Source organism: Acomys russatus, chromosome 22 (assembly GCF_903995435.1).
Source record: "Acomys russatus chromosome 22, mAcoRus1.1, whole genome shotgun sequence".
Lineage (NCBI taxonomy): Eukaryota > Metazoa > Chordata > Mammalia > Rodentia > Muridae > Acomys > Acomys russatus.
In genome coordinates this window covers 14,236,534-14,262,152 of record NC_067158.1, presented here as the reverse complement: position 1 = coordinate 14,262,152, position 25,619 = coordinate 14,236,534, and positions in this window count along the sequence as shown.

The following is a 25,619-nucleotide window of genomic DNA, read 5'->3' as shown; positions in this document are numbered from 1 at the left end:
TTCTCCTCTTATTATACAACTCAGAGGCTCCTGACTAGGGGATGGTGCTGTTCACAGTGGACTGGGTCCACATCAATTAGCAATTAAGATACTTTCCCAAAGACATGCCCCCAGGTCATGATGCAGACAATTCCTCAAGACTATTTTCAGGTGGCTTCAGACCCATTAAAGAAAGATCGGAAGAGGTGCCTTGGAAGTTAAGCCCATTTTCTGATCTTCCTTAGTTCCCAGCACCCATAGTAGGTGGCTCATAAGTGCCTGAAACTCTAACTCCAAGGAATCTGACACTTGTCTGGACTTCTCAGGTTTTTATACACATGAGGCATATACTTGCATAGACACAAACGTATACATTAAAACAAACAACAGCAAACCAAACCAAACCTCAACAACTTAAAAAAGTTGGCAGTTAAAACCTAACCACACAGCCTTGATCTTGTGGCAGTCTTCCCTCTCAACTTCTAGGGACTAGGATTAGAAGCATGCACCACTATGCTCAGCTAAATAAGATTTAAAAGGATGAGGAAGAGGAGGAAGGAGAAGAAGAAGAAGAAGAAGAAGAAGAAGAAGAAGAAGAAGAAGAAGAAGAAGAAGAAGACTGAGGTTGGAAAACTTAGATTCTCTGATTTGAAGACTAAGATAAATAAATGACTGAGTGAATGGATAACTAACTAACTAATTAAATAAATGGCTTTAATTTAGGGTCAGACATATAGATCAATAGATCAAAGTAGCAGAACCTAAGAACGAGAGCCCAGGAATGTGAATTCATTCCATCCCAGATACTGAGGCAACTTAGTGTCTTAGTTAAGGTTTCTATTGCTGTGACAAGACACTATGACCCCAATCAACTTGAGGAAGAAAGGATTCATTTTATTTAACAGCTTAACGTCTACCAATGCGGGGAAGTCAGGGCAGGAACTCAAGGCAATAACCTGAAGGCCGGAGCTGATGCAGAGGCCATGGAGGGGTGCTGCTTACTGGCTTGCTTCCATGGCTTTCCCTCAGCCTGCTTTCTTATTGCACCCAGGACCTCCAGCCCAGGCTTGGTACTACCCACAGTTGAGCCCTCCCACATCAGTTATCAATGAAGAAAATGCACATGCTTACTTATAGGCCAATGTAGTAGGGCATTTTCTCAACTGAGGTTCCCTGTTCTCGAATGACTCTGGCCTGTGTCAAGTTGATATAAAAACCAGCCAGTACACTTAGTAAGGATATTTCTTCTCCCAGCAAATGATTCTGGATTCATGGAGACCAATTTGAAATGTCAGAGAACCTAAATATGGGTCTCACATGATCACCAAAACATCACCACAAGTGGAGCAGAGACCAAAGTGTACAGAACCTCTAAAGGAAATGCAGAAAAACAGATTTTGACTGGGATTAGTCATTTGTTATGTATATGCAAACATCATGAACCGTGATAGAACAGGCAGGTGAACGGAGTCCACCAAAATGAAAAACCACTCCTTGTCTGTGCTGGATACTTTTATGTCAACTTGACATAAGCTAAAGTCATCTGAGAGGAGAGATCGTCAGTTAAGAAAATGCCCCTATGAGATTGGGCAGAAGGCAAGCCTGTAGGGCATTTTCTTAATTAGTTATGGGGGAGGGCCCAGTCCATTGTGGGTGGTGCCACATTTGGGCTGGCAGTCCTGGATTCTATAAGAAAGCAGGCTGAGCAAACCTTGGGGAGCAAGCCAGAAAGTAGCATCCCTCCATGACCTCTGCATCAGCTCCTGCCTCCAGGCTCCTGCTCTGTTTGGGTTCCTACCCTACTTCCTTCAATGATGAACAGTGATGTGGAAGTGTAAGCCAAATAAACCCTTTCCTTCCCAAGTTGCTTTTGTTTTGGTGTTTCATCTCAGCAATATAAACCCCGACTAAGACATTGTCAAACAACACAGTGAATTAGCTAAAAACTAGGTCACAAAACACAAGATATGCAAAAGAGATCCAAAGAGAACTCTCCCAAATATGCATATTAAGAACTTGTATGGGGCTGGAGAGATGGCTCAGAGGTTAAGAGCACTGCCTGCTCTTCCAAAGGTCCTGAGTTCAATTCCCAGCAACCACATGGTGGCTCATAACCAACTATAATGAGATCTGGTACTCTCTTCTGGTGTGCAGACATACACGCAAGCAAAATACTGTATGCATAATAAATAAATAAATCTTAGAAAAAAAAAGAAAGCTCTTTAAAAAAAAAAGAACTTGTATGGACATTTACAGATAAATAAGGCAGCCCTTAAGGAGAAAGACAAAGGATTTTAGCACACGGTTCATGGAAAAAGGCAAACAAAGGACATTTAAGCACAGGATAGATACCTAGTGTCTTCCATCTTTAAAGAAATGTAAGTTAAAACCATAGTGAGTAGATACCACCTAGCATGTCTAAAGTTAAGACAGGTTGGGCAGTAAAGCTGGCAAGGGTGCTCGGCAGATCAAAGCTCACGCACTGTGGACTAGGATGGATGAAACATGGAGTCAATACTTGAGAAAACAGTTTTGTGCTTTTTAAATGAAATCAAGCACTCATCCTAGGCATTTTAGCAATCAGCCTTGTGTGGAACTGCGCTGAGTCATCTGTTGGAGGTTGCTCTGATGCATTTTGATGTTAATTACTGCTTGCTGTCTATGTGCCCCACCTGTACCTTGCCTAAGAGCCTAACCTGTTTGATCAATAAATGACCATCACACCTGGTCAGGGCAAATGGCATAGGCGTGGCTAAGGTTCCAGGGCTGGGGGAGAGAGAGGCAATCTTGGGAGAAGAGAGACCAGAAGAAAGGAGAAAAGAAGGCTGTGCCATTATGAGTTAGGCAGAGGAGAAGCACATGGCAGGCATGGATGGAGACTTGGCCCAGATGATGATAATTAGCAAGTATTTGGGATTATGGATGGGAGGTAGCTTGATAGAAATTATTAGAAGCAGATGGCACTACGGGAAGTAGTTTAGGAGATTAATATCTGCCCTGCCTCAGCTTAACTTAGCCTATTTTAAAATGCAACCGGTGTCTGTGTCTTGATTGATTGCTAGCAGGTTAGAAAATACTGCTGTAATGATAATTATAATTAATTATTATAATTAACCACAACACTCATCAGGGCACTGCAGGATGAAAATGGATTCAATTTGTCAAGCTTTCAAAGCGCCGTGCCTCGGCTTTGTCCTCACCAACCCCACTACTGGCCTCCCGTGACACATCCAATCGGCATAATGGAAAAGAGAGCAAATCTGCAGCAGCAGTTAGGTGCAGGGATAGGTTGGGGGGGTCCGGGGGGGGGACTAGGTATGTACACTCAGTGGTACCCTGCTGCCAAGTCTGCAGATACCGAGAGCCCTTTCCTCAACCCCAGTGCAGGGTAGACGAGCCGACACTGATGAGGTAGTGACAGCTGCTGGCCTGGGAGGACTGGTCTGTGCCATGGATTGTCTCCAGGTGCCTGGCAGCTACCACTGGAATGTCATCCTTAGCTCTGCCAAAAGATGAGTTTTTGATCTGCATGATTTATAGCTCTTAAAGACAAAGTCATCCAGATTTTTAGCCCATGACTATGTTGGGCCTTCACATTTGTTGTACTTCTGCTTTTCAGAACGGCCGGCCGTTAGCCATGGGGCAAGATCAGCCATGCTTGTGTGCCCTGGGAGCACCCAAGGGTCCTTGGCCTCCAAAGCTAAGGCCGTTGGGAAGCGCTTGTGCTCCTGCCCCCGTCCCCACCACACAGAGCAACTGGGAAACCTGAAGCCATGGCTGAAGCCAGACCCTCTGAGCCACATTCAGCCTCAGGTCTCCCAGAGCAAAGGATCTAAGCCTTTCTTTTTTAAACTTCAAAAAAAAAAAAAAAAAAAAAAAAAAAAAAAGAATTAGGTTTCATGGTAGCATTTTAAGACAAGACTTATTCCTGTTGATTATTTTCCTCCCTTCTACCTCCATCTCCTGTGTCTTTCATCCCCAGCAGCCTCTTTTTCCACTTTCTTTGCTCTTCTGAAAATTTGGATTCATTTTGACAATTTCACCTATAAGTGCAATATTTATGTAAGTTTCTCCTTCTTCCCTGCCCCCCAACTCCTCTTGTTTTCCCCATACACCCGCCCAAATAATTGATGTCTTCTTTACTATTTTTACACACACACACACACACACACACACACACACACACACACACACACACACACACGGGACACACACCCTGCTAAGTCCATTTAGTATTTCTTGCATATGTGTATAAGGCTGACCAGTGGGGGTTGGATAACCTATTAAGAGACTTGTCCTGGGAGAGGACTGTTGTCCCTTTCTCAGCAACCACTAAGGGCCTGCAGTTTTTTTTTTTTTAATTTAGGGGTGGGGTCTTATGAGATTTCCCCCATCCGTGTTGTCATGTCAACTGGTGCTTTAATTGTGCAGGTCTTGTTTAGTCAGCCATATAGTTCAGATTTATTGGGTGTGGCTTCTCCATCACAAACAGGAGACACCATATCAGAGCAGACATCCTAGTCCTCTGGCTCTCATAGTCTTTCCACTTCTCTTTCTGAAGTCTCCCCTAAACCTTAGGTGGAGGGGTGGAATTGCAGATGTATCTGCCAGGACTGGGCACCTGTGGTGCTGTGAAGGAGATTGACCCTCAAAAGATCATATGTTTTAATCCTTGGTCCCCAGATAGTGACAATGTCTGGGTGTGGTCAGAGATGTGGCATTGTTGAAGGAAGTGTGTCCCTGGGGGCAGGCTTTGATGGTTCAAAAGATTCCTGTTATCCACGGTGTGTGTGTTCGTGTGTGTGTGTGTGTGTGTGTGTGTGTGTGTGTGTGTATGTATGTATGTATGTGTGTGTGTGTGTCTGTTTCCAATTTGTGGATCAAGATGTAAACTCTCAGCTCTGCTATCATGGACGCTCATCTTCTGAAACCATAAGCCCTAAATTAAACATTTAAAAGTGTTTAGAGCACAGTTAGGAACTATACGGATTAAAGAAAGTGATGGTTGTAGGTTCTACTCTAGGGCGCATTATCAGCCCTGGCTAGATTTAGAGTACCAGGTAAGAATCCCATCCTATTCTTCACAGTTGAGTGGAGACTGGGGACTGACTTTCACATGAACTCTGGTGCCCCATATTTGACCATGTCCCTTGATGGGGAGGCCTGGTGGCACTCAGAGGAAGGATATCAGGCTACCAAGAAGAGACTTGATACCCTATGAGCATATACAGGAGGAGGAGGTCCCCCTCAGTCACAGTCATAGGGGAGGGGAATAGGGTGAAAGTGGGAGGGAGGAAGGAATGGGAGGATGCACAGGATGGGATAACAATTGAGATGTAATATGAATGAATTAATAAAAAATTATAATAAAAAAAAAAGAATCCCGTCCTATTGAGAGAGCCTCAAGTCAAACTAGACAGAGGTTAGTTGCTCCCACGATCTAAGTGCCATCATCGCACCATGTGGGCTATCTTACTGGTGTGGTGTTTGTTGTGGTCATACATTTTGTAGCTAGGGATTGCTTTTCTCCCTTGGCAGCTTGAATAGCATCATTGGATACGGTGTGAACTCATCTTCATGAAGGCGGTTTCCAGGTCAGTTCTATCTCAGTTCCACTAAGTACTGTGTCTGAAGTGTGTGGTGTCCTTAGCAATAGGCTTTTACCTTCATGTTCTGAGGGAAGAGGCAGTAGCCTATATTGTTTTGGGAATCTCTTAATGGGAGGTTTGCCATGCCTGGCAGTAGGATTTTATTAGATAGTCAACAGCTCTTGGGGGTGCACTATTATACCCCAAGTGTCAGACATGGCTTTTTGCCCTGCCAATTTCTCATCACCTCTTCTTCTCTTCTCGTAGTCCCGTATCTAGTTTCACTCTGTCATCACTTTCATTAACCATTATTTACAGACATATAAACATTCTAAGTTAAGGATTGTAGATCTTTCCATTGTAGACTTGAAAGGAAGGTGAACTCTAGACAGCAGAGAGGAACATGTGTCTCTCCAAGGCGTGAGTGTATTAATACATGACCTACTCATAGTGCCCTATGTTCAAGAAAATGCTCCCCTGGCCATAGGAAGAAGGTTTGTGTAGCAGGAGAGGGGCGCACTCCAGGCAGGACTGTCTGAGGTCACCAAGAGCCTGTGACCACACCATGGTCTCTAAATACACACAACTACATTGGTGTATCAAGATTTACACCATTTCCATTCCTTCATTTTCCCAATCCAATTCCTCCATGTTTCCCCATCACAGCTCTCTCTCCAACTCATACCCTCTTCATTTATAATTATTTTTAACAACTGCCCACAGCCTACTGAACAGCCAATCAGTGTGTGGGTGTAGGTCTGACTACCTAGGATTGGGTAACCTATCAGAGCATTTGTCTCTGAAGAAAACCGACTCTCCCGCTGTCACCAGCCAATGTCTGATTGTAGCTCTCCAACCAGGGTGAAGCCTTGTGAACCTTTCCTTCATCCATGTTGGTGTGTTGACTGCTGTAATCTTGTGTAGGCAGGCAACTGTATTTTTTTTTTAAGTGTTTACCAACTCTGTGGATGAGAACTTTTCCTTTCTTTCTTTCTTTCTTTCTTTCTTTCTTTCTTTCTTTCTTTCTTTCTTAGACAGGGTTTCTCTGTGTAGCCTTGGCTGTCCTAGACTCACTTTGTAGACCAGGCTGGTTTTGAACTCACAGAGATCCACCTGCCTCTGCCTCCCTGAGTGCTGGGATTACAAGCCTATACCATCAAGCCTGGCTATGGCAACCATATTTTAACACAATTATATTTTTGTCCTGCTTCATCAAGTAGTAAGTTTTTAAAAAAATTTATAGATCTATTTAATAGGTTCATATATTATATAAGTATTATATATATGTATATATATATATGTTTTTACTAGGTAAGTTATGACAAACATTAGCATACCCCAGACTGACATGCTGAAGCTTGTGTTCACACTGGGATCCTGCCCTGGAATGTGAGTGTTAGGGAGTGGCGGTAGGGCGCAGGTCCCTCGGGACCAATCCCAAGATTCTGGTGCTCACTCTAGATCTTAGTCTGACATTTTTGGGTGTTGCCAGCACAGTGACATGTTGCCCAAGAACACCAACTAGCAGATGAACAGTTTGCTTTGGCTCATGGTTTCAGATGCTTTAGTCTGTTTTCTCTTCGGCCAGTTGCTTTGGGTCTTTGGTGAGGCAGAACACCATACCAGGGAATGAATTAATGCAGAGCTGTTTTTCCACGGCAGCCAGGAAGTAAGGGAGCCGGAGGCTAGAGACAAGACACATCTCTAAGACCGCCTCCCAAGGACCCACTCCCTTTAACTTAGCACCACCTAATATGTTTCCATCCTATTCCATTATGAACCCACCAATGGATTAACCTAGGATGAGGTCAGAAGCCTCACAGCCCATCAAATCACTTCCCCAAATCCTTACTCCTTCATGTTGCTGCACTGAGACCCAAGGCTTCAACACAAGAGGCCTGGGGAGACATAAATCCCATCATCCAACCAACTGCAGGAAACTGGGGGAGGTTCAGTCCCAGCGGTGTTGCGGCTGCCATGTTAGGAGTGAGGTCAAGCAGGGAAAAAATGCCTGATAAAAGGTCATTGCATCCATTGGTCATAGCGGAGGCAGGCAGGGCGCTGAAGGCTCAAAGACTCCTCTTCAAACTTGGTGGTACATCTGCATATTACCTGATGCTACCATCCTCTCATTCCATCATGTCTGGGAAACCCACAGCTCCCATAAGCCTATAGAAGACACGGCTTAGGTCATTTGGAATAAGCTTGTATGCATGAAAGGCCATATTGTAACTGTCTTCCATCAAGGGGCACTGCCCTTATTAGACTGAGATGTCCAGCCAGGAATTCTTTGGCAGCTTGTCCTTCACACAGTGGACTGCACCACTTAAGTCTGTCTTGGTACTTTCAGTTCTGATGAGGTCCAAGGAGCTATTCGTGGGAACCCCCCTCCTGCCCCAGCCTGGAAGTCCCTTGCAGTTATCCCAAGGGTTGATACAGAATGATGCTTTACCAGAGAAACAGATAAACACTTCCCTTGAGATACCAGGAGAAGCACAGGTTCCAGGCAGCAGGCTTTCTGTTGGATCGCCCCATTCCTTACTTCAGGAACAAATGGAAGACTCAGAAAGCTGGTTCAGGGGTCGGGGAGGGGGATCTGGGTGGTATAGCTCTAAGAGTGCACCCATCTCACTCGTTGAAAGGAGGCAGGAGTGGCCAAGTTTGATGACAGTGGCTGTATCAGATGTATGGCATTTCCTTTCACCAGGGTGCCACATTGCCACATGAAGATTTTTTTTTTGACACCCATGGCAAGATTTTGGTGAAACTGGAACCTGTGCCTTCAGCTCAGTACAAAACCTTCCAGGTGTAAGGCCTCTGGATTAGTCCTGGAGTGCTGGATACCCCTGGAAAATGACCTTGGGTCCAGAGTCCTTAGACTCTCACAACTCAGTCTTGGTTCCAAGGCCTTTGGAAAACCCTGTCACTGACTATGAGGTGGCTTAGCTCAGTGCCTGAAAACTCACAGGCATCATGGCACATCTTCCAGGTCCTCTGACTCCCAGGAAGCTTCCTCACTAGTACAATGGCCAAGCGAGGATTAAGGGCCATGCCACATTTGTTCAGTCAGAGAGCTGAAAGATTAGCCATCAGTTCTGCATTTACTCTTTCTGTGCACACGAGGGAAAAGAAACCACAAACCAAACAACCAGCTTTCTGTAGATAATGTTATAGAAAGAGAAGGGTAGCAGGCTGCCAAGAAGAGACTTGATACCCTATGAGCATATTCAGGGGGAGGAAATTCCTCTCAGGAACAGTCATAGGGGAGGGGAGTAAGGGGAAAATGGGAGGGAGGGAGGAATGGGAGGATACAAGGGATAGGATAACAACTGAGATGTAATATGAATAAATTAATAAAATATATTTTAAATTTTTCAAATTCAGAGAGAGAGAGAGAGAGAGAGAGAGAGAGAGAGAGAGAGAGAGAGAGAGAGAGAGAGAGAGAGAGAGAGAGAGAGAGAGAGAGAGAGAGAATATGGCCTCTCTGGTGTGGCTGTCAGATGTAAACCAATGAAAACTGCCTGACTTCAAAATTCGTCCCTTTAAGTCTGTGAATTCATCTCTGTCATCACTATGCTTTACCATCCGGAGAATTATATTTTACATACATATAAAGAAAAGAGCTGTTTTGATTTTGGAAATCTATATATATGTGGGAACCATGTTCCAGGCTAGTTTTTTAATTAGTTAAAAATAATTTTAAATAGGAGCGTCAGCTCTGGCTCCCTACATTAGTGAACAGTGCTTTTCTCAGAAGATGTGGGTTATTAAATGAAAATCTCAAAAAAAAAAAAAAAAAAAAAAAAAAGAAAATCTCAGTGCCAGACATGGCTTATTTCTCTACCAGTTATTGGTTAGAAAGGCCCCAGAAGTGCCCTAAACAGAACAAGGTACATACAGTCATTGTTCTTATTTGCTCACAAGTAGATGATAGGACCCTGTTGCGGAAGATGTTACACATACTGGTTGCAGGACATAGAGAAGTAGAGTCTTGAGCTGACCACAAAACTCCATGCTGGCTAGCTTTCATAGTGCTGGCAGGTGTTATGCAGGCTGCTGGAGGGACAGGGATTTAGTGGCCTTATACAGAGCTGGACCCTGCATGCTGTATTACCAACCCACCAGTCAAGATGTGTCCATGGATGCAATAGTGGTTGCCTGTTTACGGGGTAACCAACTGATCACTTGATTGGATATGAGGCCTGCTCTACAGGCAAGGAAATCCATGCTTTGTATTGTGAACATGGTCAAAATTCATGGCTAGGAAAGCCATAGGCCCTTGGGATGTACTTACTGACACTGTTTTTCTAAATGGTCATGTTGTAAACTACCTTTAAGTATCTATATTTATATTAATAGATCTCTGCAGCTCCCAACCTTGGTTAGGAAAGTTTCTTATTGCAGTGGGCATTGGTAAATGCAGAAACACAACACTATTCCAAGTACTGAGAATAAGCATGCTCAGCTATAGATGGGACATCAGTATCAACTGTTCTTTTCCCAAAGGCTCAGAGAAGATGGCAGACAATGAGGCGAAAATTTCCAGAATGGAGGGACTCCTGAAGCATCATCCCTAGCTGAGCAACTATTGCAGTTAATGGCTTCTGGGTAAGTTAAGAGTTATTTTTCTTTTGAGGTGTGGTCACTGGTAGCTTCCCCATGCTCCAGTTGATGACCACATACATGGGATATATGAGCAGATCTAATAAGAATCAGTGGATAAAAATAAACAAATAGAAAAGGAGGACATAGGCAGACGTGGTGGTGCACGCCTTTAATCCTATCACTTGAGAGGCAGAGGCAGGTAGATCTCAGAGTTTGAGATCAGCCTGGTCTACAGAGCAAGCTCCAGGACAGCCAAAGCTATACAAAGAAACCATGTCTCAGAAGGAAAGGAAGAAAAGAAGGAAAGAAAGAAAGGGAAGGAAGAAAGGGAAGGAAAGGAAGAAAGAAAGGAAAGAAAAGGAGGGCATGGAGCTGGGAGGGAGATGTGCTTGGGAATTCTTGGGGGTAGACGAAGGGGAGAAAAAGGGGGTGGATCAAAATACATGATATAAATGTGTGAGATTTTCAAAGAATTAAAGAAAGGGACAAGTTTCCTACCTTTAAAAAGAAAAGGGGGCAAAGAAAGAAAGAAAGAAGAAAGAAACCTACTTGCAGGAAATGACATCACATATCCTGAGAGACTTTATAGCCTCAGACCCTCCCAACATACTGTTCAAGGGAGTTGTTCTCCAGTCCATCTTCATGGCACTATTTTAATGTGTCAATAAGGGGCCAACTTTCCAACTTGAAACCCTGCTCTCCCTCCCCCATGAGCCAGATGATCACAGTGTCTGACTTTCTAGACCACATTGCAGCCAACATTTAGTTTTGGTTCAGTTTTGACCGTACACCTTCTGTACACACTTATCTAACAGCACAGTGTGTTTTCATCTAAAAGATAAAATCCAACCCCTAAACTTCTCCAAGCCCATAGATAAGTTTGTTTGTTTTGTTTTTTGTTTGGACCATCTTCTGTGATTTAGAATTTATTTCATTTTTATTGGGTTTATTCACTTTATTTTATGTGTGCTTTATAAACGTCTGTATCTGTGCATACAACTGTGCACATGGTTCCTATGGAGGGAAAAAGATGTCATTGGATGCCCTTGAATTGGATTTAAGCATTATATTTATCATTTTCTTACAGGGTGCTGACTACTGTCATAAATAGGAAGAGAAACTTGACAACAATTGACTATTATATTTCACTAGACCCAGGATGTTCAAGCTCATATGCATTATCTAAGTAAAACTTATAAGAGATAAATCTGTCTTTGTTCACAATAACATGATTACTTAAGCAGAAAATTAGAATGAACAAATCTCCTTGAATGAAACAATTACAATAAGGTGGCATGATATTAGGTCAATATACAAAAATAATCCATCTTTATGTTCGAATAATAAACAAGTGAGATTTGAAACTTAAAAAAAAAAAAATTCAAAGTTTCTGGATTTTAAATCATCTATTTCTAAGTAACATGATCCAAAGAGGCAAGCTGACAAGAAATAATAAGCTAATGAAAATTGAATTTATTCTTAGGCTGTAAAGCAGTACTTAGTGGGAGAGTGTTGACATTAGATGCATGTATTAGAAATGGCCCTGGCCTAGTAAAGTAAGTCTGTGATCCATGCTACTTTTGAGGCTGAGGAAAGGGGACTCCAAGTTCAAGGCCACCCTAGGAAACTTAGGAAGGCCATCTTTAAAAATCTAGAAGAAGGGTTGACCCTAAAGCTCAGTGGTAGAATTGTTTCTTACATATCTGAAGACTTCAATCCCCCAAACTCCAATAGGCCGTCCAACTATCCAGAAATGGACTCAACTTGGACAATAGGAGGATTTCTTGTGGTTAGATAAAAGCAAGTTTTCCTAAGAAAGCTGTGACACCAGCTCCCATCTACCAAAAGGAGTCATTTTCCTTTGGCAGAAGGGATATATGGCTTCATTGACACATTACACCTGTGGTTGCATAGCAAAGCCCTCCCAAGTTCCCTCCCAAGTGCTTGTTATACATTTCAAAGGCCATGCTAGCAGCCTAGGCCTTCTCACCTCCATAGGGTTCCCCCTCCATTTTGTTCTCTTTATAACAAGAAGATGCCCCGCCCCCTGGACTGCTGCTACTTTCCTTATGTCCTCTCTATTCTCTATCACTGGTTATTCTCTCTCTCACAGATAACCCTGTATATGTCCAGTCTATTTCTTTTTCTCTCTCTGTTCTGGACTCTTCTATATTCTTTGGCGGTTCCTTCTCAGATCAAGAATAAAAATCCTAACTATACCATAGAATGGTCATGTCAGCACTTTCTTTATTGCACTCCCTCACATACAAAGATAAGACACTGTTAAATTCCTAGTACACAAAAATGACAGAGATTTTCACCTAAAAGATTAGAAAAATAAAAATTCAAAATAAACAGAAAATAAGAAAAATATAATAAGATTTTTGAGATGAAATTGAAAACAGAAAAATCAATAGAAAAAATTCAATAAAACTAAAAACTGGTTCTCTGAAAAAAAAAATTCAACAGGACTGGAAAACATCTAGCTGTACTTACTAAGAAAATAAAAGAAGAGACCACATATTTGATCAGAATCAGAAATAAAAAAGGAGACTTCACTACAGATCCCATGGATATTAAAGGACAGTAACTAAATATGATGAGCATATCTTTACTTACAAGTTTGATACTTTTGATAAAATGGATCCACTCTTAGTAAAGCACAATCTGCCAAAATCCACACAGAAATAGTCAATCCAGGATTCCCTTTTAGGGAAGAGGTGGCACCCACAGTGGAAAGATATTCCTATCTCCATTAAAGCAATTAAGATAATACCTCACAGACATGTTCACAGGACAATTTAATGACAATCCCCATTGAGACTCCATTCCCAGGTGATTTTAGATTGTGTCAAGTTGACAAATAAGAGTAGCCATTACAGATAGGATTCCTAGTAAGTTCTACCATATATTTAGCAAATAAACTGTGCCAACTCTCTACCATTTCCTTCAGAAGATAGAAATAGGGGAAGATGTTACAAGAAATCACTACGTTAGTTACTTTGTTGTCACAGTGACAAAACTCCTCAAAGAAACTGATTAAAGAAATAAGCTGAGAGGTGGTGGCACATGCCTTTAATCCCAGCACTTGGGAGGCAGAGGCAGGCGGATCTTTGTGAGTTCAAGGCCAGCCTGGTCTACAAAGTGAGTCCAGGACAGCCAAGGCTACACAGAGAAACCCTGTCTTGAATAACAAACAAAACAAAACAACAACAAAAAGAAATAAAATTTATTTTGGCAGATGTTCCAGAGATGCCAGTCAAGCATAGTGGCAAGAGAGTGTGAGGTAGAGTTTGCAATTTGGTGACCATGAGGAAGATGAGAACATACAAAAAAAAAAAAAGGGGGGGCATAAAAATTCTTCCTGGAGGTAGAGAGAAGCCCTGTAGTCATCCCTCAAGTCTGATGGGCAGAGCTCACAGAAAGTGTGGAACGTCCTGTTGCTACCTGTCAAAGACTCTAGATGTTTTCCCTTTTCATTTTTTTACTCCCATTTTTAAGAGAGCAGACATTTTGCTGTCCTGGGGCTATAGCTCACACCTGTTAGGGTACAGCTAATCCTATCCATGGCTTTTATAGCCACTGTAATGCTACATTTCCCATTACTGTGCAGGCCAGAAGCGGATGTGTCCACCTGGGCTGACATCTTTGAGCCAGAACCCATGGAACAGCTGCTTACTTTCCACACTAGAGGAAAAGTCAAGCTGAATGATTAGGGGGAAGTCTGTGGAAGTGAGCGGGGTCTGTGCTAAAGCCAGGGAGTGACTCACCAGCCTGGCTTGAAGGACTTCTGTAAGAAGCACCAGACAACAGCATGGGAAACCAAGGGAGCATGAACATGAGATTACCAGGAACAGAATCATCTAGAAGCTGGCTATGGAATTCTGTGCAAAGAGGGCATAATTTAATGATGGAAAGATGAGGATAATGATAAGAGGCATTGCAGCCAATTCTAAGAATTATTTTGCCCAAGGTCAACATATACACTTCTACTTGAATTCAACAGCTGTAGTGATCAGCTGACAATGAGTTAGACACCAAGATCACCTCAGCGGTACTAATTTTCTCCCTCCAGACAGCCACGGGAGAGTTGCTTCCTAAACTGCGAGTAAGAGCATATGGTGTGAAGGATATCTTTGTGTCTTTTTTTTTTTTTTTTTTTTTTTGAGTGCAAGATATAAAATAGAAGCTATCATTTTGATTTAAGGATCTGAAATTTAGCACATAAGCCATTGGGGGTAAAAAAGTGTCCAATAGGAGCCATGCATTTTGCCTAGAAGTAGTGGGCTGGCTGAAGCTATGGGGAGGCAAGACAAATGCTTCCTGAACCTGTCAACTATTTCAATGGAAATGCTGGGTGGAGGTGGGATTCACAGAGATGGGTCCATAGGAAAGAAAGAGATAGCCAGGCCAGTGTTGGCTGGAAGCTGCTTGTCCTCTGTGCTCACTCAGGCTCATCACTCAGATGTCTATTTGCATTGCAAATGTAAGCCCAAATAGAGTGAAGAGATGAATTTATACCTTCTTTCTTACCATGATCCCTCCGTCTGGCCAATCCCACTTTCTCTCTCTCCCTCTCCATGCTCTTATGAGACCATGGAGCTCTGCTTTAAGGCTACTCTTCTTGCTTGTGGAAAAGGCAGCTTCAAGGCCTCAGAATGACTAGACTCTGATGCATACACAGATGTTCTCGTTTATCTTTCTTGGATCTTCTGCCAGCTCCTTTAAAAGCATTTTATGATGACTTTCTTTCCTGGCGTCAACTGAGAAACAAATAAATGACAGATATTTTTCCAAGAGGTAAGTGCGTCCACCTGGATGGCAGTACCTGCCAACACCTTGGCTTCCAGTCTAAGATATGGATTGAGAAAAGAAAATGAGGGAAGGAATGTGGCAGGTAGACTCTACAGGCCCACAGTAACTGCTGTGCGAAGGTGTCCTGGGATGTGGCTGGCACACTATCTGATAAGGAAATTGAAACCCAAAGCAGAGAGAGAAATTCACACACAGTCAAAGAGTGAGAAGAGAGATTGTGCAAGGCTTCTTGGACCATCACCTAATTATCTGTTTGGCTATCTACATACCAGGGTGTATACAGTGAGTAGGAGGGCTAGCTATTGTCCATCTGGTGTGGGGGATGCTGAGAGTGTCTCTGGGCTTCGTTGATTTTTTTTTGGTTCATTCACACGTTCCTTCAGTGAACCCTCCTCAGCACACTCTGGGTTCAGGCACTGTGTTTGAAAGGATCAATGGGATTTAGGGTCCTTCCTCTGAGAAAGGCTCTGGGTTGACCTAATTGAGCAAGCAGAGATGAAGCTGGTCATTGATGCCAGACTGAGAAGGAGATAGCCCAAGGCGGAGGCAGATTATGTCCTGCAGATTTATAGAACATGTGCTAGGAATGGTTTGCAGGTGGTTTTTTGCAGATGACCTAGAGTCTGCTGGATGGGAAAGCTAGGGGGAAATAAATATAGATCATGCATAGCTGAAAGCAGAGATGCTTTCCAGGTCATTTCCTGAGCAGAAAGTGGTTCGCTGGAGCTGGAGGAAGGTCAAAGGGGCTGCTGGAGATGATGCGGGAGATGCAGGTGCTATCACGTGGGAATTAAGTGTGTATTCCTTTGGCTTGAGGCTGTTTCCTGCACTTAAAATCTGCCAAGGATATGGTATACACATGTCAGCAATTTATACGTCAGGGACAAGAAATCTATGAGATCCTGTTTGGAGATGACATTTGATAGGTCTGAGGTTAGGTAGAGTTGAAGGATGGTGTGGCAGGTGGGGCCATTGTGGAAACAGATGCAGGCCTAGAGTCTCCCTGCAGAAGGGCTGCTAGGGAGGTGTCTCCATGACACGGAAGAGTGGGGGGAGCAGGCAGAGGAAGGCGAGGTGAGCCACGAGGGAGTGCCGAGGACCCTCATGGTCTGCACAGGGACAGATTACCCCTGGGAGAATGGAGTGCTGGGGGCTTGGGAAAGGCCTACTCTGGCCTCCCAACCTATCCCAGGCCTCTGCAGGAATCCCAAGTTGTTTCTTCAGGTTTCAGGCCTGACCCCTCTGAATGCTAATGGTCCAAGATCTCACAACCATGGCTACCAAAAGAGATGGGGCATATGAGTGTGAGACTTAAAACAAGCTTTGCATCCACGTGACATATGCCAGGATGAGTTTGGGAATGGAGGACTGGATGTGCGTGCAGCCTCCATCTCTGTCCCAGTGTTCATCCTCAGCTTCCTTCTTCCAGAGAAAAGAATTGATTGATAGATCTATTTTGATTGCATCATGCTAATGTCAAATATGCTCTGACATGAAGGACTCTGACACCTGTTGTGAATGTAAGTTGGCCGTTGACTAATGAAACTGTGAAATGCCTTCAAATGATGAATTGTCATAGTCCCTGTAGCACAATGCCTTGTGCTCCTATTGGCCTCCTCCAAACTTTCTTGCAATTCTCCTCCTACCACCACCTCAAGCTGAATGATGGGCAACTTCTATTTCTTAGTTTTCTGTCTGACTCTCAGATGCACCATGCAGAAAAGATAGTACATGGCTTCATTTGGCCTGTTAAACTAGGCTAATGCTTAAAGACATGGGATCATGCTGTGCACTGTCTGCAACTAGCTTTCATTTTGCTCAGTAGTGTTTTAGACCTTACTAGTTCATTTGTTTTATGTATAGAGTGATACACTTGTGTGCTTTTTCTCCCTTAGCCTCTGGCCTTGGTCATTCAGTTACCTGTATCTCACAGTAACACTTGAAATATGAAACACACACACACACACACACACACACACACACACACACACACACACACACACACACCTCAGCCCACTCTTTTTAGCCAGTGCATCTGCTGGACTGTTTGCTTTCGGGCACTTCGGTTTAGTCTGAGTTCTGTTCTGCTCATCTTGTCATTGCTCCCAGCATACACATGCAGACGTGTTTTCTTTTCTCCTCATGGAAAAGCTGTGTGGCAGAGTCCATGTCAGCTTCATTCATGGAGTTGCTAACTTTCATCAGATTCCCAGGAGGTTGGGCCAAGTTTTTCTCATATCACGAGTGAACAGTCTCTACAGCTCCATGGCCTCAGCAATGGTGAGTGTTCTCAAACTTCCCTATTTTGCCAGATTGATGGCTCAAATGGTGCTGGATTGTGGCTCCCATTTGTATTTTTCTGGTTACTAAACAACCCCTTGAGGATTATTAGAGTGTCTGCCTTTTCCTAATCAGATTCTGTAGAGCAAGGGTAGAGGAAGGGACCAGGAAGCCTAGGAAGCCAATAACTGACACAAAGAGACTGAAACGTAATTCAAAGCTGCAAGCACTACACCAGGCAGAATCTAAACTGCTACTAACCTACCTAAAATAAACTACTCTAATCCTCATAACCTACATATATCCCAAGCACTTGCCAATCTGATCCTTCTAGGGCTGCTTCTCTCTTCCAACTCCCATCATCTGTCAATTCCTGGCTCGGCCCCCTCTCCAGGAAGTCTCTCCTTCCACTTCTTGTCCTTCTTCCCAGCTGATTGGCTAAACAGTGCTTTATTGACAGTTGTTATATCCACTCAAGACCTTCCTTCACAATTCCCCTTTTTGGTCTAATAATAAAGAAAACTTTTTACCTATACATTTATATTATTACAGCAATATACAACACACACACACACACACACACACACACACACACACACACACACACAAGAACCACAAAATAATCATTATATTCATGTTATGCTCATGTTTTGCTGTCTTCAACTCCATCAGAGACTTGAGAAGGAATAAAATTAATTACCTGAGTAAACAGGAAGTCCAGGTTACCAGCTTCAAAACTGAAAAAAATGACAGGGACACTTTGCTGCCTGAACAGTCACTCAAAACTCTCTAACATGTTGGAGCATCATCTTCAGCCAATATATCTAACAGACATATTTGTGAAGCAGGGACTATTGAGAACTTGCCTACTCGGTCTTGGCAGAGTTTGGCCGTCAACACCACCTGTATCCAAGCTTGCCTATTTCAGGCTGAATTCTGTCTGAGGCAGAAAACAAGGACATTTTTGCCCGTTGGCTAGTTTGCCACACCTGAAGCTATCTCCATAGGGAGGTTCCTCAATGCTCATTACCTTCTTTGAGGCAGGCTGGGTGTTGCCAGGAGTCAACCTGTCTCATTTTAAAAGAATCCTCAAAACAATAAAAAAATTCTTTAAATGCCATATTCTGTAGGTCTTTGAGGTTTTTGAAAACCTTATCTAAATATTTTACATTATCTATCTATTGAATCTAGGATGTATTTTCTTGTAACAGAATTGAATAGTACAATGAATTAAAAATAAACTTATTTTACATCAATATACAAAATTTTATACCAATGAATTAAAAATAGCCATGTGAGTAATAATTAAGGCCTTAAGTTAAAGAGTAGATTCAACAATCTACCTTTTGTCCTATCATCCCTATATATTTCTATATTTTTGGAGAAAAATCCATGAGTCCAACCTCATTCTCTCTCTGAATAAGGCCAATAATAACATAGCCAATTCTCAATGAAAATAAACATCCATAGCCCAAAACCTTACCCAAGCTCCCTTAAGGGAAATGGGACATCGTTCTCTTTTTAAGGCTTCTTCTGGCTGATTTGGGGCAAATAATCCTTATGTAGGGGCCCAAAGAAAAATGGGAAAATGGTTAAACAAGCTAGAGATAGCATTTGTGGTCCAGTCTCCAAATATTGAAAAATTCCAGGCTTAACCAGGAGCTTTCTGCAAAGCTGTCCTGAGAGCTGTTCTGTTCTGATGATGAACAGCAACCAAAGCACTTGTGGTTGGAACATGAAGGATGCAAGATGTCAGCATCTCACCATGCTGGAGGATGAATCCTGTCGGGTCTGATCCAGCATCAGCGTCCGGTTCTTTTGTTCTGAAAATATATACTTTCTCACAAGCATTACACAGTTCTAAAACTATAAATGCATGAGATGTGCACAGAACAATCGAGGCTAGTTCTGTAGTTTGAACTCATGTACGTATAGACTGACTTAAGTTAGCAGTCTCTCTTTCCTCCAGGTCTGTTTCATTTCGACCTCTTTCAAAGAGGAAGTATAATATTACCATTACAAAAGAACATACAATCATTATTTAATTGAAATAAACACAACATTGTATAGTTCTAAATGTCCTTCTCTAAGCTCTGTGGCACCTGATGTATAGGCCAGCCCACTACCTACCTCCTGAGAAAATGTATCACGTGTTAGAGACAAGCTGGTTGCCCTGAGCAAAAGAAGAGGCATTAAGCCTTGAATAAACTTATGCATAGCCTAGGCATCTTTTACCTGGGTTTTTACATTTATCGAAGGTGTTTTTGTCTCACTCCTTCTCTCCATTGGGGGTGGATGCTTCCACCTTCTAAACTTTATATAAACTCTCATTTTAGAGTTTATGCATACCCTAGGCATCTTGTACCTGGGTTTTTTCATTTGTTGTGGGAATTTTTGTCTTACCCTTTCTCTCCATAGGGGGTGGACACTTCCACCTTTTAAACTAAATGTCCTTCTCTATGCTCTATGGTGCCTGATATATAGGCCCGCCACTTCTTGTTTACCGAGAAAATGTATCTCGTTTTAGAGACAAGCCAGTTGCCCTGAGCAAAAGAAAAGGCTTTAAGCTTACCCTTTTAAGTATATGAATTGTAGCCTTTGAGTTTTTGGGACCTAGCTAGGCTCATGTGTACTTTGTCATGTGTAAGACCTCTGTGTCATTTTGCATCTGGTATGACTGCCACCTGTCCCCTGTGAAAGTAGCTCACATTTAGAGGGATAAGCCGGCTGCCAGAGCAGTGACACCTCAGCTCAGCATACAAAGGAAAAATTTGTCAGTTTAAATCCTAAGCTGTCCCTGCAAGTAACTTATAAGTAGGGACTCATACCCTGTGAAGACCAGGCTGATCTAGAACTCACAGAGATCCACCTGTCTTTTTCTCCATTGTGTTTAGATTATGGGTGTGTGCCAGCACCGCCCAGCACAAATATTTTATCTCAATTCCAGCCAAAATCCACAGAAATCTCAAGTGAAATTCAAAAGTTAACAAAAAATTCTAAGTCTTGGGTCAGTTGTGCCAGTTTAGGCTTCAGTAATTGAAGCCTTGTCCACCATGATTTTGAATTTAGTTATTGCTAATTTTCATAGGTGGACCCTTTCCAGAGAGAGCTCACAAACACCTTGCAGCCAATAAGTTCTGAATTTCAGCTTTTATTAACTCTATGGAAAAAAAGTTTGGTACCTTCTTCCCTTCTCATTTTTGGTAACTTAGCCTGGCATCTTTCAGCTTTCTGCCTTTCTCTATAAACAACAAAAGCTAAAAAAAAAAAAAAAAAAAAAAAAAGTTAAAAAGGATCCAGGAGCCTACTGCCATAGCCCCTTGGAGAGGAACCATAGCAGTCTCTATTTTATTATTTGGGTTATCTCTTAGGGAGCTTTCCTCCACCCCCAAACTATAACAAAGTATTATTTTTCAAGGGTGTGGATATACTAAATTAGTTGTGCTCCAATTTGTTACAATAAAACGTATCTGTTCAGCCTAGGAAGCCAATAACTGACACAAAGAGACTGAAACGTAATTCAAAGCTGCAAGCACTACACCAGGCAGAATCTAAACTGCTACTAACCTACCTAAAATAAACTACTCTAATCCTCATAACCTACATATATCCCAAGCACTTGCCAATCTGATTCTTCTGGGCCTGCTTCTCTCCTCCAACTCTCAACTCTCAACTCTCAGCTCCTCCCCCTCTCCAGGAAGTCCTGCCTTCCACTTCCTGTTCTTCGTCCAGCTGATTGGCTAAACAACACTATATTGACAATTGTTACATCCACTCAAGACATTCCTCCACAGTTTTCTTTAGTAACTTAGACCATAAAATATTGGCGTAAGAAGGGTACCCGGTCCTGGGTCTTGGGAGAGCTCAAAGCTACAGCAGTGGATAGATTTCAAGCAACAGATTCTGCAAAGTGCAACACACAGGTTGAGACCTTTAGCCTTGTCACTTTTCTCTGGGGTTTCTCCACCTTCCTACCCTCACTGCTCCCCTTGATCAGATGGCATGCTGGGAGACCTAGACTGGGACTTCTTATTTGCTTAAAAAGTTACCTCTGTGAGTTTGCAAATAGATTAGCAGAAGCTGTCTGGGAGGGTCTTACTTCACAGAATTGGTCTGAGGACTTCTGTTCAGGGTCTCCCATAGATATCACAATTGACCTTCAGTATCCAAAGAGGAATTGGTTCTAGGACTCTCTGTAGGTACTCACTGAAATGTCACAGTCCTTGTATGTAATATACATGTACCCCTGTAGCTTTGTTATTAACTCATTGTGTGTGTGTGTGTGTGTGTGTGTGTGTGTGTGTGTGTGTGTGTATGCATGTGCAATTGTGAGCATATGTGAAGATATGTGTGTTACCATCTGGCTTTTCACATGGCTTCTAGAGATTTGAACTCAGGTCCTCATGCTTGTGCAGCAGGTATCTTAACCAGCCTTTATTATTTTAACTGATATAACAAAAGGAAACGGGGTTACATAAATCAGCAGGGTACTATTTTAATATATGCACGCACAGCACAATCAGGTTAAGGATAGCTATGTTCGCAAATTCTGAACTCTTCTTGATGGCAAATTGATTGCTTCTGGCTTCTTGAGACTTGAAGTACCGGTCCCCATCTCTAGGGACCCTGTTGTGTAATGGCATCTCAGAACTTACTTCTATCTAGCTGTAACTGAGCACTCACCCTTGATCCCCCTCCCCCGCCCTTCTTCCTCTGTTACTACTCCCACCTCTAGGAGGTTCTAGGTGACTCATGTCACAGAACACAGTGTTGTTCTGTAGAGTTCAGGACCGATTGTGAAGGTTAGTCTAGATTGTTGACGAGATTCCATTGGGAAGCATTATAAAAGTAGTCAAGTACCACTCTAAGCATGCCTATGTAGGGGTTTCCAGATATGAATAACTGAGGGGTGTGGGAAAGAGCACTGCTGAATGTGGGAGGCACCATTACAGAGCAGGAGGAACAGAGCATATGGAACAAAAAATAAATAAATAAAAGAAAAAAACGCTTGCTACCTAGGCATTTCAGTTCTTTGCCTCTTGGCCACAGCGATATGAGCATCTGATGCCAGGCCCTCCCACCATGATAAACAGACATCTTTAAAACGATGAGCCAAAAGAAATCCTTTCTCTATTTGATTCTTTGCCCCAACCGTTCTTATAACAATAACCAATAGCCAATTAACACAGAGGTAGAGTATTGCGTTATGAATACTTTCTAACTATAGCTGATTGACTCTAAGGGTATAGAATGCCCCTGCTACAGAGGGGCAAGAGCAGCTAACATAAAGCAAAGCTATGTTGAATTTGCCCAGTATTTAAGACTGATACTTCTAAGTGTTGAGGACACACTGGTAGGTAGAAGAGTCTCTTGTGTCCTGTAGTGTCTACTATCTGGGGTGGGGGGGGGGGTGGGGGTGGGGGAACCTGGCTGTCACTCATTAAACATAGAATCAAGCACACTGCTTCTGATAGTGACTGATGTAACAAGAATCAAGCCAGGTAGGTGGCAGGACCCAGATGCAAGGAAGCAGTTGCCAGGGAACAGGGAGGGCAGAGTGTGTTTCAGGCAGCAGTGAGAATGCATACAATGCCTTGGACATGAACTCCCCAAGCCTAGGCAGCTAGAGAAGCTAGTATCTATAGTGAGGTCAAAACTGGTGGACACAGAGTACACAGGCTGCACGAGTGTTCTTAGCTGAGGGGCAAGACATGGTAGGAACTGTTCTCTTTATCTTGGGTCAGCATTCTGGGATGAGACGCAATGATACTCCAGGAATGCTTCCCCACGTGCAACAGGAAGTGGATGTGAAGAGATGGAGGGACTTCTCCTCAGTGTGGACAGGAAGTCAAGTCACCACACAGTGACAGGATCTCTAAGCACTCCCTAGCTTACCCATGTCCCTGTTTGCATCCCATCTGTGAGTTCCCACACAGCTCTTAGAAACTCAGGATGCAGATCTCATGATGGTGCTGTGGTTCAGTGGGCACAGAAGGGAGCACCACAGGCCTTTGGCTAATTCACGGACCTGTGACCCTGTACTTCTCCATTGGGCTGGGGTGTATGAAATTCTAGGCTCAGAGTTCCTGCTGAAGCTTACACATGAAAGCTCTATGTTGCCCACTGGAAATAAAATGAAGGATTTGTGTAAGCTTTTTTTGGCCTTTGGATCATGCTCCAACCTCTGTGTGTTACTAGAATACACTCGATGAAAGTGCATTAAAGTAGGAAAATTGCTTGAATGTAAGAATTTTGAAGATATTTGAAGAACATGGTTGAAAATAACAAAAATCCTTCCCCAACCATCTCCAGTTGTTCCTGGGTGGTGTCTCCCTTTGGATATGGACTGGCTTCAGTTGAAAATGTCATATTACTCCTTGCATTTCTACTCTTTAGTGAAGAGTTTGATTGGGGGGAGAGAGAGATAGAGACAGACAGACAGACAGACAGACACACACACACACACACACACACACACACACACAGAGAGAGAGAGAGAGAGAGAGAGAGAGAGAGAGAGAGAGAGAGAGAGAGAGAGAGAGAGAGAGAAGCCAGCAAGAGAGGGCTGCACCGTGCTGTCTCTCAGAAAGCCTAGGGCAAGCTGAAAGCATCTAATAAGTATACATGCATAGGTAGAAAGACAAGGCTTGGGGCTGGAGCAGGGCATGCTATTCTGAAGGTGTAGGGGGCAAAATTAATGCCATATTCTATATGTAATTTATATTCTACGACTAATGCCATGGTCTGTGAGAAAGTTGTCCTCCAGGTGATTCCACTACTTCCTGCATTCTGGGAAACGCCACGCACTGCCGTAAACTGAACCTGCCAGCACTCTCCAGAAGATACAATTAACACCCAATGATCCCTGGAGATTCAGCCTCCTGGACCCAACCTGCTGGAAGGTCTGCATTCCTAAGACTCACAACTTACCCTGGAGATCTGGTCCCCACCCAGCCTGCCTAAAGAACTGCATTCCCGAGACTCATGACCCCCGCTTATGGTTTTGTCCTTACTTCCCTGTGACCCCCCCCACCCCTAATTACAGTTTTTCCTTGTAAACCCATTACCCTTGAAGCTCCAGTATCACTCTCCTACCTGCTGCTCCAGGAAGGATGATGATCCAAAGCTCTGAGCCCATAATACAGGACCCTGTGTTTGTTGCATCAGTATCGAATCCTGATGGTCTTTTTTTTGGGGGGGGGGAGGTGTCTTGTGATCTGGGTAATCTTGGCATAACAAAGGCAAGTTGTTTTCCCCTTATCTGAAAAGGGAGACTGAGTCAGTGTAGTCAGTGTGGGAAGAAGGGGCCTGTGGTCATATCAAACATAGTAGGAACTGGCAAATAGCATCCATTGGTGTTGGTGTTGGTAGCTGATGCCCTTGGTGGGACTTGAACCCTGGGCATCTGTGGCATTCAGAGAAGAGTCTGGTCTGGAGTTTGAGGGTGGAGAGAGCTGGATCAGGGGTCCAGATTTGAAATCACTAGTCCAGACCATTCTTGCATTTGAAATTTGGGGAGACTGAGCTGTGTTATCTTTCTTTCTTTCTTTCTTTCTTTCTTTCTTTCTTTCTTTCTTTCTTTCTTTTAAACACCACAGCTGTCTCTCACAGGATTTGCTGCCACCGAGAATCTTCTATCCTTAAGTGGAGGAGTAGTGACCTGCACCCAGGGAGGCCATGTTCTTGAGCCATGGACTGTGAAAATCCAGAGTCCTTACAAAGGGGGATCTCTCCAGCTTCTTCTCCAGAGTCAATGTGCCCACTCAGCAATGTGCCATGCTCCTGAAAATGATCAAAGGGCCCCAGAGACAGCGCACTTCCTTCTTCTGGCTCATCAGTTGCCCTTCATCTCATCTTAGGCCTATGCCCATCCTTAAAGAGCTCTGTTCTTTTCAGTCTATTCTCTGGTCACTCCTCAGATGCACACGGACATTGTAGATGCAGCAGTGGAACTGTCCTGTGTCCCTGGTGAGGACCTCAGGAGGCTGGCTTGGACCACTCACACAGTGGCCACGGCACACACATGTATGAGACAGTTCCCTTGCCCTCACTGCAGTTCTCTGGCGGCCCACTTTCTTTTCTTCATAGACTTAGCAAGTCCCAGTGGCTCATAGGCCCAGCTGTGCTGAAGCCTCTATTGCAAGCTCAAGGTGCCTGTCCCTTGTGAGAGGAGGGTCTAACTCTACCAGTAATACTCACCTTCCTTTCTCTGACCTGGCCATTGTGTGTCTGTATGATTCTGAATACACCACAATCCTTCATTCTATTGGGGGGCGGGGAACCCCTCCAGGGCCTCCCAGCGTCCTTCTTCCCTTCCCTATTACCTTTTTTGGTTGTTATTTTCCATCTAAT